A 15093-nucleotide genomic window follows, 5' to 3' on the forward strand; every position below is an offset into this window, starting at 1 on the left:
CGGTCTTGGCCATAGTGGAGTTTGGAGTGTGACTGTTTGAGGTTGTGGACAGGTGTCTTTTATACTGATAACAAGTTCAAACAGGTGCCATTAATACAGGTAACGAGTGGAGGACAGAGGAGCCTCTTAAAGAAGAAGTTACAGGTCTGTGAGAGCCAGAAATCTTGCTTGTTTGTAGATGACCAAATACTTATTTTCCACCATAATTTGCAAATAAATTCATTAAAAATCCTACAATGTGATTTTCTGGATTTTGTTTCTAATTTTGTCTGTCATAGTTGAAGTGTACCTATGATGAAAATGACAGGCCTCTCATCTTTTTAAGTGGGAGAACTTGCACAATTGGTGGCTGACTATATACCTTTTTCCCCCACTGTATATCGTTTTTAAATAATATTATCTTTGAAAATGTACAATCACCAAAATAAAAGACAGTCAGGGAGAATTGAAAGTAAAAAATTTAAAAAAGAGAATAAAACTGAACAAAAATGTAAACACGACATGCAACAATTTCAAAGATTTGACTGAGTTCATATAAAACACCAACCGTTTATAAGACTAGGAGGTCTGTAGTCTCGTGTCTGTGTGTGTATTTCCATCTGTGTTAACGTTTGTGTCTATGCAAACAGAAAAGAGTGAGTGGGATGTCATGACGTTCAGTCTGTGGGAGAGGTGGAGGGAGGATGTGAGGGATGATGGGGGATGAGAGAGGGATGTGTGAATGTGTGACATCTCTGTTGTGTCATTACTCTGGCATCAGCTGGCTGTAGCAGTAAGGGGTGCTGCAACTGTTGTTGTATACTTCAGCAGTTTAGTGTGTGTGTGTGGGTTGGGTTGGTGGGGGAGGGGTGTGGGTGTGGTGATGACAGCGGCCCCTTTGTCTCTGCACTGCCGAGCTGTGTGAACAAATCTGAGTCTGACCCTCCTCACGTGACACACACACACACACACAGCCCCCCTCCCCATCCTTTGTTCTTTCAGTCTGTGAACCCCACCTCTAATTGAATGGGATTATATGCCTCTGGGGGACAGATTCCAGGGGGTTGGATCTGGCCTTGGTACCCACATCCCCTAACCACCCCACTTCATCCCTCTCCAACAATGTGGCCCCTCCATCTCCACTTCTTCCCTCCCCTCTCCTCGGCCCCACTCTGGGTTGCTCCCCCCGGGCTACTGGGCAGGCCCTGCCATCTCTCCTGCAATGGAGCTTCCTCTCCGTAGAAACCAAATGGCTGACACTAAAGGAGATTGACTGTTATTCAATGTATGGATAGTGTTGCCTGGTTACAGAGAGAGCCAATACATCCGTCTTTTGTGTGTGTGTGTGTGTGTGTGTGTGCGTGATTCTTCATCTGGTAGGCCGTCATTGTAAATAAGAATTTGTTCTTAACTGACTTGCCTAGTTAAATAAAGGTAAAATAATAATAATCTGTTGTCGTCTGGAGCTGAGCCTGTGTTTATAAACATGTCTGGGTCTTGGCTGGCTAATTTATTAGAGGAGACACACACACAGTCTCACGTTTTGGCAGTCTTGTTCATTAAAGTTGTGATGTTCTCTCTCTCTAATGTATTCCTGACATCTCATCTCACCACAACCCAGAAGCTTAGAATGGAACAGGGTGTTGAAATGGAAGCTGATTGACAAACGCTCTGGATAAGAGCGTCTGCTAAATGACTTAAATGTAAATGTAAATGTAATTGACAAAGGTGCTGATTGACGTGATCAGAATGTTTTTTTATTTTTTATTTTTTTAACATACCGCTCACTTTTCTCTTAACTTGTCCTTTTCACTCTCTTTCTCTCTCTATCTCACTCACACACACACTTTATTGAAACAGGAGGGAGGAAACACACTGTATTGTTAATTATCTGCTTGTCAAATGTCCCAAAAGGGTTCTACTGTTGAGTCAGTATATTCTCTCCCTGGGCCTTGGTTTGACTGTTTGGCTGGCAAAGGGTTTATGTCATAATCTCTTTTCCATTCCTTAGGAAATAAAAGCTGCCTGCTATAGAAGCGCCACAGAGCTACAGTAGGCCTGACATACACGTTTCCCCATCAGTTGTGTCAAGCTGTCAGCCAGGATAAAGGAGGTCAGAGTCAGGAGCACCATAAGGCTCCAACTGAACAGATGATAGAAAGCTGTCTGCTTTCCCTCTATTTTGGGGGCATTCCACCATGCACACGTGCACACACACGTATGCAAACACACACCCTGTGAGAACTTCCTGGAGGAAGGTATCCTGAGCAGGAGGTCACACTCTGGGTCTCGGTGGGAGTGGCAGGCCTGGTCTCCATGGTAACCGGGTCAGGAGAGGTCATAACAGAGGCAGAGGGAAACAGATGTATTGTCCCAGAGACCGGACTGTATTTTATAAAACAATTTAATGGGTAGATCAGCTATAATATTGCAGTTAAATTGTAGTTTCATTCAATGTAATTTCCTATCCCCCATATATATTTTTGTAATATATATATATATATATATATATATATATATATATATATATATATACAGTGGGGCCAAAAAGTATTTAGTCAGCCACCAATTGTGCAAGTTCTCCCACTTAAAAAGATGAGAGGCCTGTAATTTTCATCATAGGTACACTTCAACTATGACAGACAAAATGGAGAAAAAAATTCCACAAAATCACATTGTATGATTTTTAAGGAATTTATTTGCAAATTATGGTGGAATATAAATTAATTACTTAAAAATCATACAATGTGATTTTCTGGATTTTTGTTTTATATTCCGTCTCTCACAGTTTAAGTGTACCTATGATAAAAATTACAGACCTCTACATGCTTTGTAAGTAGGAAAACCTGCAAAATCGGCAGTGTATCAAATACTTGTTCTCCCCACTATATAACATTATATTGGTTGAAAGAAATTTGTGTAATTTAGATTGAACATTTTGAAGTTTTGAATACAGCTTTGTTTTTGTGTATTAATTCGTAAACCATGTGCCATGGAATCAGTACATCACATCTCATCCAAACTATTTTGCAATCCATATGGCACAGCTGTCATTTTTTTTGGTCCTTAAATTAAACTGTTATATACGTATATTTTTATTAATCACAATTTTCTTAAACCAATTTGAGTCTTTAATACAGGGTCGATAGGCAAGTTCCTTACATTTGAGTGTTAGCTTGTCTGATTCAGGACCATGAAGGCATTCCCATACACAACTCGGGCCTCTCACACAGAGAGAGAATAGAGCGGGATGTAGGGAAGAGAGCAGTCACATGACAGGGAGAGACAACCTGTAATATGCAAGGTCTGAGGTCATCTGCCTTTGGCCTAAAGAGCAGGAACCCAGACTTCATCAAATACATTTGAAAGACAGACATTGTCATCCTATAAGAAACATGGTATAGAGGAGACTGACCCACTGGTTGCCCTCTAGGGTACAGAGAGCTGGTAGTCCAATCCACCAAACTACCAGGTGTGAAACAGGGAAGAGACTTGGTATGCTAATTTAGTATAGAGCAGATCTAACCCACTCTATTAAATTAGTCAAAACAGGAACATTTTACAACTGGCTAGAAATTAATTAGGGAATTATCTCAACAGAGAAAAAATTCCTTGTAGGCTACCTATACCCCCCCCCCTAACCCCATTAGAATCCCCATACTTTAACAATGACTGCTTCTCCATCCTAGAGGGGGAGATCAACCATTTCAAGGCCCAGGGACATGAGCCAGTCTGTGGCAACTTACATGCCACAGAGTTTCAGCATGCTTATAGGGAAGGACACTCAACAAGCACAGCACTTACACAAATGACTGATTATTGGCTGAGAGAAATTGATGATAAAATGATTGTGGGGGATGTCTTGTTAGACTTTAGTGTAGCTGTTGACATTATTGATCATAGTCTGCTGCTGGAAAAACGTTTGTGTTATGACTTTACACCCCTGCTATAATGTGGATAAAGAGTTACTTGTCTAACAGAACACAGAGGGTGTTCTTTTAATGGAAGCCTATCAAATAAAATCTAGTTAGAATCAGGAATTCCCCAGGGTAGCTGTTTAGGCCCCTTGCTTTATTTTTTTTTACTAACGATATGCCACTGACTGAGTAAAGCCAGAGTTTCTATGTATGCGGATGACTCAACACTATACACGTCAGCTACTACAGCGACTGAAATGACTGCAACACTCAACAAAGAGCTGCAGTTAGTTTCAGAGTGGGTAGCAAGGAATAAGTTTGTCCTAAATATTTATAAAACTAAAAGCATTGTATTTGGAACAAAACACTCACTAAACCCTAAGCCTCCCTCAACTATAATCTTGTAATAAATAATGTGGAAGTTGAGCAACTTGAGATGACTAAACTGCTTGGAGTAACAGTAGTTTGTAAACTGTCATGGTCAAAACATATTGATGCAGTAGTAGCTAAGATGGGGAGAAGTCTGTCAATAATAAAGCGATGCTCTGCCTTCTTAACAACACTATCAACAAGGCATGTCCTACAGGTCCTAGTTTTGTGGCACCTTGACTACTGTTCAAAATTGCAATTGGCTCAGAACAGGGCAGCACGGCTGGCCCTTGGATGTACACAGAGCTAATATTAATAATATGCATGTCAATCTCTCTTGGCTCAAAGTGGAGGAGAGATTGACTTCATCACTACCTTTATTTATGAGAGGTACCGTAATTTCCGGACTATAAGCCGCTACTTATTTCCCACGCTTTGAACCTCGCGGTTTATACAATGACGCGGCTAATTCATGGATTTTTCCCACTTTCACAAGATTCATGCCGTCAAAAAACTGAGCACCATCACATAATGTGACGTAAATCGAGCGCGCTCAAACTTCCCATCATTCTGATTACGGTAGTCATTTTGTCACCCTCATCATGGCAAAGACACAGAGAAATGCATATGATGCAGCTTTCAAGTTGAAGGCGATCGATCTGGCTGTTGGAAAAGGAAATAGAGCTGCTGACAGCGTGGAGCATTGTCAAAAAATCCACGATCATCAACGGGTTTCGAAAGGCTGGACTGCTGCGTGTTGAAGAGGGCAGCGATCCAACATTGGAAGAAGTAATTCTGAGGCTATTCAACTCCGACACCGAAGGAGAAGACTTCAGTGGTTTCAGTGCACAGGAGGAGGAAGATAGTGACCAATGACTTTCTTGGTAGGCTACTGTTTACTGCTATTTTTTATTTTTTTTGTTACAAGCCGTGTTTCGTTAAAGCCTATTTATTTTTGTTACAAGCCGTGTTTCTTTTAAAGGCTGTGTAAAGTTCGTTTGTTTCAATGTACCGGTAGGCACCTGCGGCTTATAGACATGTGCGGCTTATTTATGTACAAAATACATATTTTAAAAAATTCAGTGGGTGCGGTTTATATTCAGGTGTGCTTAATAGTCCAGAAATTACGGTATTTACATGTTGAATGCACCGAGCTGTCTGTCTAAACTATTTGCACAAGGATCAAACACCCATGCATACCCCACAAGACATACCACAAGAGGTCTCTTCACAGTCCCCAAGTCCAGAACAGACTATGGGAGGAACACAGTACTACATTGAGCCATTACTACATGGAACTCTATTCCACATCAATTAACTGACGCAAGCAGTAAAATTAGATTTAAAAAAACAGATACAAAAAACACCTTATGGAACAGCGGGGACTGTGAAGCAACACAAACATTGGCACAGACGCATGCATACACACACACATACGATAACATACGCACTATACATACACATGGATTTAGTCATGTAGATATGTGGTGGAGTAGGGGCCTGAGGGCACAGTGTGTTGTGAAATCTGTGAATGTATTGTAATGTTTTAAAATTGTATTAACTGCCTTAATTTAGCTGGACCCCAGGAAGAGTAGCTGCTGCTTTGGCAGCAGCTAATGGGGATCCATGATAAATACAAATACAAAAGCCAGAACTGGACAAGAACCTGTCACTCTTAGCAAACAGGGGGACAGACACCTACCTGGAGGTGACAGCATTTCCTCCCAAATATGCCCCCCCTAGACACAAATATGACAAAACAACCAACAAAAACAAGTCACAGCTCCTGCAGTTCTGTCGCGCGCTGGGTCTGTACATAGTCAATGGCAGGTTTCGAGGGGACTCTTATGGTATGTACACCTACAGCTCATACCTTGGCAGTAGTACTGTACTTTCACTGACCTCAACCCAGAATCTCTCAGAGCGTTTAGTCAGCCCACTGACACCCCTATCAGATCACAGCAACATCATAGTCTACTTGAACAGAGCATACTCAATCATGAGGCATCAAAGCTAAAGGAACTGCATAATATTCAGAAATGCTATACATGGAAGGAAAGTAGTGTAGAAACCTACCAAAAAACATTTAACTTCTTCGGGCTAGGGGGCAGTATTTGGAAGTTTGGATGAATGAGGTGCCCAAAGTGAACTGCCTGTTACTCAGGCCCAGAAGCTTGGATATGCATATAATTGGTAGTATTGGATAGAAAACACTAGAAAGTTTCCAAAACTGTTAAAATGATGTCTAAAAATTCTGCTCACCCTTGATTACTATGGCTGTCAATGGGAATATAAAAGGAAGACATCTCAGATTGCAGTTCCTAGGGCTTCCACTAGATGTCAACAGTCTTTAGAAAGAGTTTCAGGCTTGTTTTTAAAAAAATAGAATAGCTAGAATTTGTAGTTTTTCTAAGTGGCTCCCATTTTGGCTGTAGTGTTTGTAGCGCGTTCCGGTGAGTGCGCGTACTTCGTTATTTATCTCCGGTAATGGTCTCCGGTATTCTCCGTCTTAAATTTAATAGTTTATTTACATATTAGGGTACCTGAGGATTGATTAGGAATGCTTACGGTATTCATTTGTATGCGTTTTTAACGAGGGAAACCGGTGGATTACTGAGTCTAGCACCCCAATGAAACTGACTTTTTTGAGATGTAAAGGACTTTATCGAACAAAGGGACCATTTGCTATGTAGCTGGGACCCTTGTGATTGCAACCAGATGAAGATCTTCAAAGGTAAGTGATTTATTTTATCGCTATTTCTGATTTTCGTGACGCCTCTGCTTGGTTGGAAAATGTATGTAATGCTTTTGTGTGCGGGGCGCTGTCCTCAGATAATCGCATGGTGTGCTTTCCCTGTAAAGCCTTTTTGAAATCTGACAACGCAGCTGGATTAACAAGACTTTAAACTTTTCAATGATGTATGACACTTGTATTTTCATGAATGTTTAATATTACAATTTCTGGAATTTGAATTTCACACTCTGCAATTTCACCGGATGTTGTCGAGGTGAGATGCTAGCGTCCCAATTAGAGGTCGACCGATTAATCGGAATGGCCGATTAATTAGGGCCGATTTAAAGTTTTCATAACAATCGGAAATCGGCGCCCAAAAATACAGATTTCCGATTGTTATGAAAACTTGAAAATAAATGACATTTATTTAGTATTTTTATACTTTTATTTAACTAGGCAAGTCAGTTAAGAACACATTCTTATTTTCAATGACGGCCTAGGAACGGTGGGTTAACTGCCTTGTTCAGGGGCAGAACGACAGATTTTCACCTTGTCAGCTCAGGGTTCCAATCTTGCAACCGCACAGTTAACTAGTCCAACGCTCTAACCACATGCACTCCACGAGGAACCCGCCTGTTACGCGAATGCAGTAGAAGCCAAGGTAAGTTGCTAGCTAGCATTAAACTTATTTTATAAAAACAATCATAATCACTAGTTATAACTACTAATCCAGGTTAGCAGGCAATATTAACCAGGTGAAATTGTGTAATTTCTCTTGCGTTCATTGCACGCAGAGTCAGGGTATATGCAACAGTTTGGGCTGCCTGGCTCATTGCGAACTAGTTTGCCAGAATTTTACGTAATTATGACATAACATTGAAGGTTGTGCAATGTAACAAGAATATTTAGACTTAGGGATGCCACCCGTTAAATAAAATACCGAACGTTTCCGTATTTCACTGAAAGAATAAAAGTTTTTTGTTTTCGAAATTATAGTTTCCGGATTCGACCATATTAATGACCAAAGGCTCGTATTTCTGTGTGTTATTATGTTATAATTAAGTTTGATTTGATAGAGCAGTCTGACTGAGCAGCAGTAGGCTCGTAATCATTCATTCAAACCTCACTTTTGTGCGTTTTGCCAGCAGCTCTTCGCAAGCACAGCGCTGTTTATGACTTCAAGCCTATCAGCCTAATGGCTGGTGTAACCAATGTGAAATGGCTAGCTAGTTAGCTGGGTCTGCGCTAATAGCGTTTCAAACGTCACTCGCTCTGACACTTGGAGTAGTTATTCCCCTTGCGCTGCAAGGGCCGCGGCATTTGTGGAGCGATGGGTAACGCTGCTTCGAGTGTGGCTGTTGTCGATGTGTTCCTGGTTCGAGCCCAGGTAGGGGCGAGGAGAGGGACGGAAGCTATACTGTTACACTGGCAATACTATAGTGCCTATAAGAACATCCAATAGTCAAAGGTTTATGAAATACAAATGGTATAGAGAGAAATAGTCCTATAAATACTATATTAACTACAACCTATAACCTCTTACCTTGGAATATTGAAGTCTCATGTTAAAAGGAACCACCAACTTTCATATGTTCTCATGTTCTGAGCAAGGAACTTAAATGTTGGCTTTTTTACATGGCACATATTGCACTTTTACTTTCTTCTCCAACACTTTGTTTTTGCATTATTTAAACCAAATTGAACATGTTTCATTATTTATTTGTGTCACGTTCTGACCTTAGTTCTGTTATTATATCTTTGTTTTAGTATGGTCAGAGCGTGAGTTGGGTGGGCAGTCTGTTTGTTTTTCTATGTTGGTTTTTGAGTTCGTTCTAGTATGGTTCTCGATCAGAGGCAGCTGTCAATTGTTGTCCCTGATTGAGAATCATACTTAGGTAGCCTGAGTTTCACTTTTGGGTTGCTTGTTTTCCGTGTGAGGGTTTGGTCCACACGGTACTGTTTTCGGTTTTATATTCACATCATCGTTTGTTGTTTTGTTTGAGTGTTTTATTGTCTTTATTAAAAAACATTATGGACACTTACCACGCTGCGCATTGGTCCTCCAATCCTTCTCGCTACTCCTCCTCAGAAGAGGACGAGAACCGTTACAATTTAAGGATAAATTGATTTTATTGATGTATTATATTAAGTTAAAGTAAGTGTTCATTCAGTATTGTTGTAATTGTCATTATTACAAATATTTTTTTTTTTTTTATAAATCGTCTGATTAATCGGTATCGGCTTTTTTGGTCCTCCAATAATCGGTATCGGTATTGGCGTTGAAAAATAATAATCGGTCGACCTCTAGTCCCAATGATCTGTAAGAAGTTAACTTCTTGACGCACCCATCCTTTTAGCGGGATCATTTTTGTCAGCAACCGCTGAATAGCATAGCGCCACAGTCAAATAATATTACTAAAAAATATTAATATTCATGAAATCACAAGTGCAATATTGCAAAAGACACCTTAGCCTTTTGTTAATCCACCTGTCGTCTCAGATTTTTAAATGATGCTTTACAGCGAAAGCAATCCAAGCGTTTGTGTAAGTTTATCGATAGCATAGTATTATATACACTTAGCATCAGGAAGCTTGGTCACGAAAATCAGAAAAACAATCAAATTAACCGTTTACCTTTGATGATCTTCTGATTTTTTCACTCACGAGACTCCCAGTTACACAACAAATGTTATTTTTGTTCCATAAAGATTATTTTTATACCCAAAATACCTCCGTTTGTTTGTCGCGTTATGTTCAGAAATCCACAGGAAAGAGCGGTCACGACAACGCAGACGGAAATTCCAAATAGTCTCTATAATGTCCACAGAAACATGTCAAACATTTTTTATAATCATTCCTCAGGTTGTTTTTTAAAATATATATTCGATAATATATCAACCGAGTGTGTAGGTTTTTCAATAACACCGGGTGGAACAATGGCCACTTTACTCTGTAGCGCAAAAACTCACTCTGAGAGCCCCCACCTATCCACTTACGCAATGGGATCTTTCACGCTCATTTTTCAAAATAAAAGCCTGAAAATATGTCTAAAGACTGATACCTTAGGGAAGCCATAGAAAAAGGAATCTGGTTGATATCCCTTTAAATGGAGGATAGGCATGCATAGGAACAGAAGGGTTTCAAAATAAAACTCACTCTGAGAGCCCCCACCTATCCACTTACGCAATGGGATCTTTCACGCTCATTTTTCAAAATAAAAGCCTGAAAATATGTCTAAAGACTGATACCTTAGGGAAGCCATAGAAAAAGGAATCTGGTTGATATCCCTTTAAATGGAGGATAGGCATGCATAGGAACAGAAGGGTTTCAAAATAAGAGCACTTCCTGATTGGATTTTCCTCAGGGTTTCGCCTGCAATATCAGTTCTGTTATACTCACAGACAATATTTTGACCGTTTTGGAAACTTTAGAGTGTTTTCTATCCTAATCTGTCAATTACATGCATATTCTAGCATCTGGTCCTGAGAAATAGGCAGTTTACTTTGGGAACGTTATTTTTCCAAACATAAAAATAGTGCCCCCTAGCTTCAAGAGGTTAACCTCTCTGGGATATGTGGGACGCTAGCGCCAAAAGCCAGGGAAAATGCAGCGCGCCAAATTAAAATAAATTACTATAAACATCAAACCTTTGTTAAATCATACATGCAAGATAGCAAATTAAAGCTACACTTGTTGTGAATCCAGCCAACATGTCAGATTTCAAAAAGGCTTTTCGGGGAAAGCAAACAATGCTATTATCTGAGGATAGCACCTCCGCAAACAAAGAGAGAAAAGCATATTTCAACCCTGCAGGCGCGACACAACACGCAGAAATAAAAATATAATTCGCGCCTTACCTTTGATGAGCTTCTTTTGTTGGCACTCCAATATGTCCCATAAACATCATAAATGGTCCTTTTGTTCGATTAATTCCATCGATATATATCCAAAATGTCAATTTATTTGGAGCGTTTGATCCAGAAAAACACCAGTTCCAACTTGCTCAACGTGACTACAAAATATCTCAAAAGTTACCTGTAAACGTTGCCAAAACATTTCAAACTACTTTTGTAATACAACTTTAGATATGTTTTAACGTAAATAATCGCTAAAAATTGAAGACGGGATGATCTGTGGAAGAAAACAAACTGAAGCTAGCTTTCTGGTCACGCGCCTCTATCTAACAGTACACTTCAAGTGACCCTCGTTCAAGATGGCCGTACTTCTTCATTACACAAAGGAATAACCTCAACCAAGTTCTAAAGACTGTTGCCATCCAGTGGAAGCGATAGGAAGAAAATCTGTCCCTGAGAAATCTGGATTCCCAATGAAAAACCATTTAAAAGAGAGTGACCTCAACAAAAACAAAAAATCTGAATGGTTTGTCCTCGGGGTTTCGCCTGCTAAATAAGTTCTGTTATACTCAAACAGTTTTAAAAACTTCAGAGTGTCTTCTATCCAAATCTACTACTAATATGCAGATCTTATCTTCTGGGGATGAGTAGCAGGCAGTTGAATTTGGGCATACATTTAATCCGGACGTGAAAATACTGCCCTGTCACCAAGAAGTTAAGAACAAATTCTTAAATTACAATGACGGCCTAGGAACAGAGGCATAACGACAGATTTTTACCTTGTCAGCTCGGTGATTCGATCTAGCAACCTTTCGGTTACTGGCCCAACGCTCTAACCACTAGGCTACCAGTTTGTGAATAGAGCCCCAGGACCAGCTTGCTTAGTGGACTCTTCTCCAAGGTCATCTCTCTGTAGGTGATGGCTTTGTTATGGAAGGTTTGGGAATCGCTTCCTTTTAGGTGGTTGTAGAATTTAACGTCTCTTTTCTGGATTTGGATAAATAGCGGGTATCGGCCTAATTCTGCTCTGCATGCATTATTTGGTGTTCTACGTTGTACATGGAGGATATTTTTGCAGAATTCTGCGTGCATTGGTGTTTGTCCCATTTTGTGAATTCTTTGTTGGACAGTGGACCCCAGACCTCACAACCATAAAAGGACAATGGGCTCTGTAACTGATTCAAGTATTTTTTTGCCAGATCCCAATTGGCATGTCGAATTCTAATGGCGTAGACAGCCTTTCTTGAATTGCCTCTCAGATCCTTCACGGCTTTGTGGAAGTTATCTGTAGTGATGTTTAGTGATGATGCCGAGGTATGTATAAGTTTGTGTGCTCTAGGGCAATGGTGTCTAGATGGAATTTGTATTTGTGGTCCTGGCAACTGGACCTTTTTCGTAACACCATTATTTTTGTCTTACTGAGAGTTACTATCAGGAACCAGGTCTGACAGAATCTGTGCAGAAGATCAAGGAGCTGCTGTTGGCCCTCCTTGGTTGGGGCCAGAAGCACCAGATCATCAGTAAATAATAGACATTTGCATCCCTGTCTCACCCCACCGCCCTGTGGAAACAAATGTGTTTTTTGCCCATTTTAACAGCAAACTTATTGTTTGTGTACATGGATTTTGTAATGTTGTATGTTTTTCCCCCAACACCGCTTTCCATCAACTTGTATAGCAGACACTCATTCCAAATTGAGTCAAAGGCGTTTTTGAAATCAACAAAGCATGAGAAGACTTTGCCTTTGTTTTGGTTTGTTTGTTTGTTTGTCAGTTAGGGTGTGCAGGGTGAATACGTGGTCGGTCGTCCAATAATTTGGTAAGAAGCCAATTTTACATTTGCTCAGTACATTGTTTTCACTGAGGAAATGTACAAGTCTGCTGTTAATGCAGAGGATTTTCCCAAGGTTGCTGTTGACGCACATCCCGCGGTAGTCATTGGTGTCAAATTTGTCTCCACTTTTGTGGATTGGGGTACCAGTCCTTGGTTCCAAATATTGGGGAAGATGCCAGAGCTGAGGATGATGAGGAAAAGTTAAAATTATACCCAATTGGAATTTGTGGTTTGTATATTTGTATAATTTAAATTTAGGATTTGTATTTATTTATTTCACCTTTATTTAACCAGGTAGGCAAGTTGAGAACAAGTTCTCATTTACAATTGCGACCTGGCCAAGATAAAGCAAAGCAGTTTGACACACACACCGACACAGAGTTACACATGGAGTAAAACAAACATACAGTCAATAATACAGTATAAACAAGTCTATATACGATGTGAGCAAATGAGGTGAGATAAGGGAGGTAAAGGCAAAAAAGGCCATGGTGGCAAAGTAAATACAATATAGCAAGTAAAACACTGGAATGGTAGAATTGCAGTAAATAGGATACCATCAACACCACAGGCCTTTCTGGGTTGGAGGGTTTGTATTTTGTTCTGTAGTCCATTCAATGTAATTGGAGAGTCCAATGAGTTTTGGTAGTCTTTAATAGTTGATTCTAAGATTTGTATTTGATCATGTACTTGTTTCTGCTGGTGGCCTTTGGAGAAGTGGTTTATCCATACATCTCAGTTTTGGATAGTTGTTGTTTGATTAGTATGTTACAATTTTCCCAGAAGTGGTTAGATTCTATGGATTCTTCAATCACATTGAGCTGATTACTCACGTGCAGTTCCTTATTTTTCTGTACTGTATTTCTCTATTGTTTTACTAATTCACCATAGTGAAGGCGTAGGCTCAGGTTCTGGGTCTATATGTTTTACTAATTCACCATAGTGAAGGCGTAGGCTCAGGTTCTGGGTCTATATGTTTTACTAATTCACCATAGTGAAGGCGTAGGCTCAGGTTCTGGGTCTATATGTTTTACTAATTCACCATAGTGAAGGCGTAGGCTCAGGTTCTGGGTCTATATGTTTTACTAATTCACCATAGTGAAGGCGTAGGCTCAGGTTCTGGGTCTATATGTTTTACTAATTCACCATAGTGAAGGCGTAGGCTCAGGTTCTGGGTCTATATGTTTTACTAATTCACCATAGTGAAGGCGTAGGCTCAGGTTCTGGGTCTATATGTTTTACTAATTCACCATAGTGAAGGTGTAGGCTCAGGTTCTGGGTCTATATGTTTTACTAATTCACCATAGTGAAGGCGTAGGCTCAGGTTCTGGGTCTATATGTTTTACTAATTCACCATAGTGAAGGCGTAGGCTCAGGTTCTGGGTCTATATGTTTTACTAATTCACCATAGTGAAGGCGTAGGCTCAGGTTCTGGGTCTATATGTTTTACTAATTCACCATAGTGAAGGCGTAGGCTCAGGTTCTGGGTCTATATGTTTTACTAATTCACCATAGTGAAGGCGTAGGCTCAGGTTCTGGGTCTATATGTTTTACTAATTCACCATAGTGAAGGCGTAGGCTCAGGTTCTGGGTCTATATGTTTTACTAATTCACCATAGTGAAGGCGTAGGCTCAGGTTCTGGGTCTATATGTTTTACTAATTCACCATAGTGAAGGCGTAGGCTCAGGTTCTGGGTCTATATGTTTTACTAATTCACCATAGTGAAGGCGTAGGCTCAGGTTCTGGGTCTATATGTTTTTGGTTGGATAGGTTTCTCAATATCTTTCTTAGGTTTTTGCACTCTTCATCAAACCATGTCATTGTTACATTTTCTTAGGTTGTTTGAGTGAAATTGTTGATTTGATAGAGAAGCTGAGAGGTCAAAGATACTGTTTAGGTTTTCTACTGCCAAGTTTACGCCTTCACGATTACAGTGAAACGTTTTGTGCAGGTAGATGTCTAGAAGGGATTGCATTTGTTGTTCCTTAACTTGTAGGGGGAAGTATTTTGATGTTTGGATGAAAAACGTACCCAAATGAAACTGCTTATTTCTCAGGCCCAGAATCTAGAATATGCATATAATAATATTGTCTGTGAGTATAACAGAACTGATATTGCAGGCGGAAACCCGAGGAAAATCCAACCAGGAAGTGCTGTTTTTCCTGAAAGCTCTCTGCTCCATTGCATGCCTTCCCTCCATTTTAAGGGATATCAACCAGATTCCTTTCCCTATGGCTTCCACATGGTGTGAACAGTTTTTAAACATAGTTTCAGGCTTTTATTCTGAAAAATGAGCGAGAAAGATCACGTCGCGTCAGTGGATGGCTGGGTGCCAGCAGCGTTTTGCATGCGCCAACAGAGTGGAGCAGACATTTTCTGGTAAAGAAACTAGGCTGTGATTCTACT

General features: G+C 40.1%; 1 protein-coding gene across 1 annotated transcript in view; it reads left to right on the forward strand.

The window, feature by feature from the left end:
- The window catches only part of LOC115117971 (phosphatidylinositol 4-phosphate 3-kinase C2 domain-containing subunit beta-like), a 93511-nt gene that overhangs the window by 10571 nt on the left and 67847 nt on the right, over positions 1-15093 (forward strand).

Source organism: Oncorhynchus nerka, linkage group LG2 (assembly GCF_034236695.1).
Source record: "Oncorhynchus nerka isolate Pitt River linkage group LG2, Oner_Uvic_2.0, whole genome shotgun sequence".
Lineage (NCBI taxonomy): Eukaryota > Metazoa > Chordata > Actinopteri > Salmoniformes > Salmonidae > Oncorhynchus > Oncorhynchus nerka.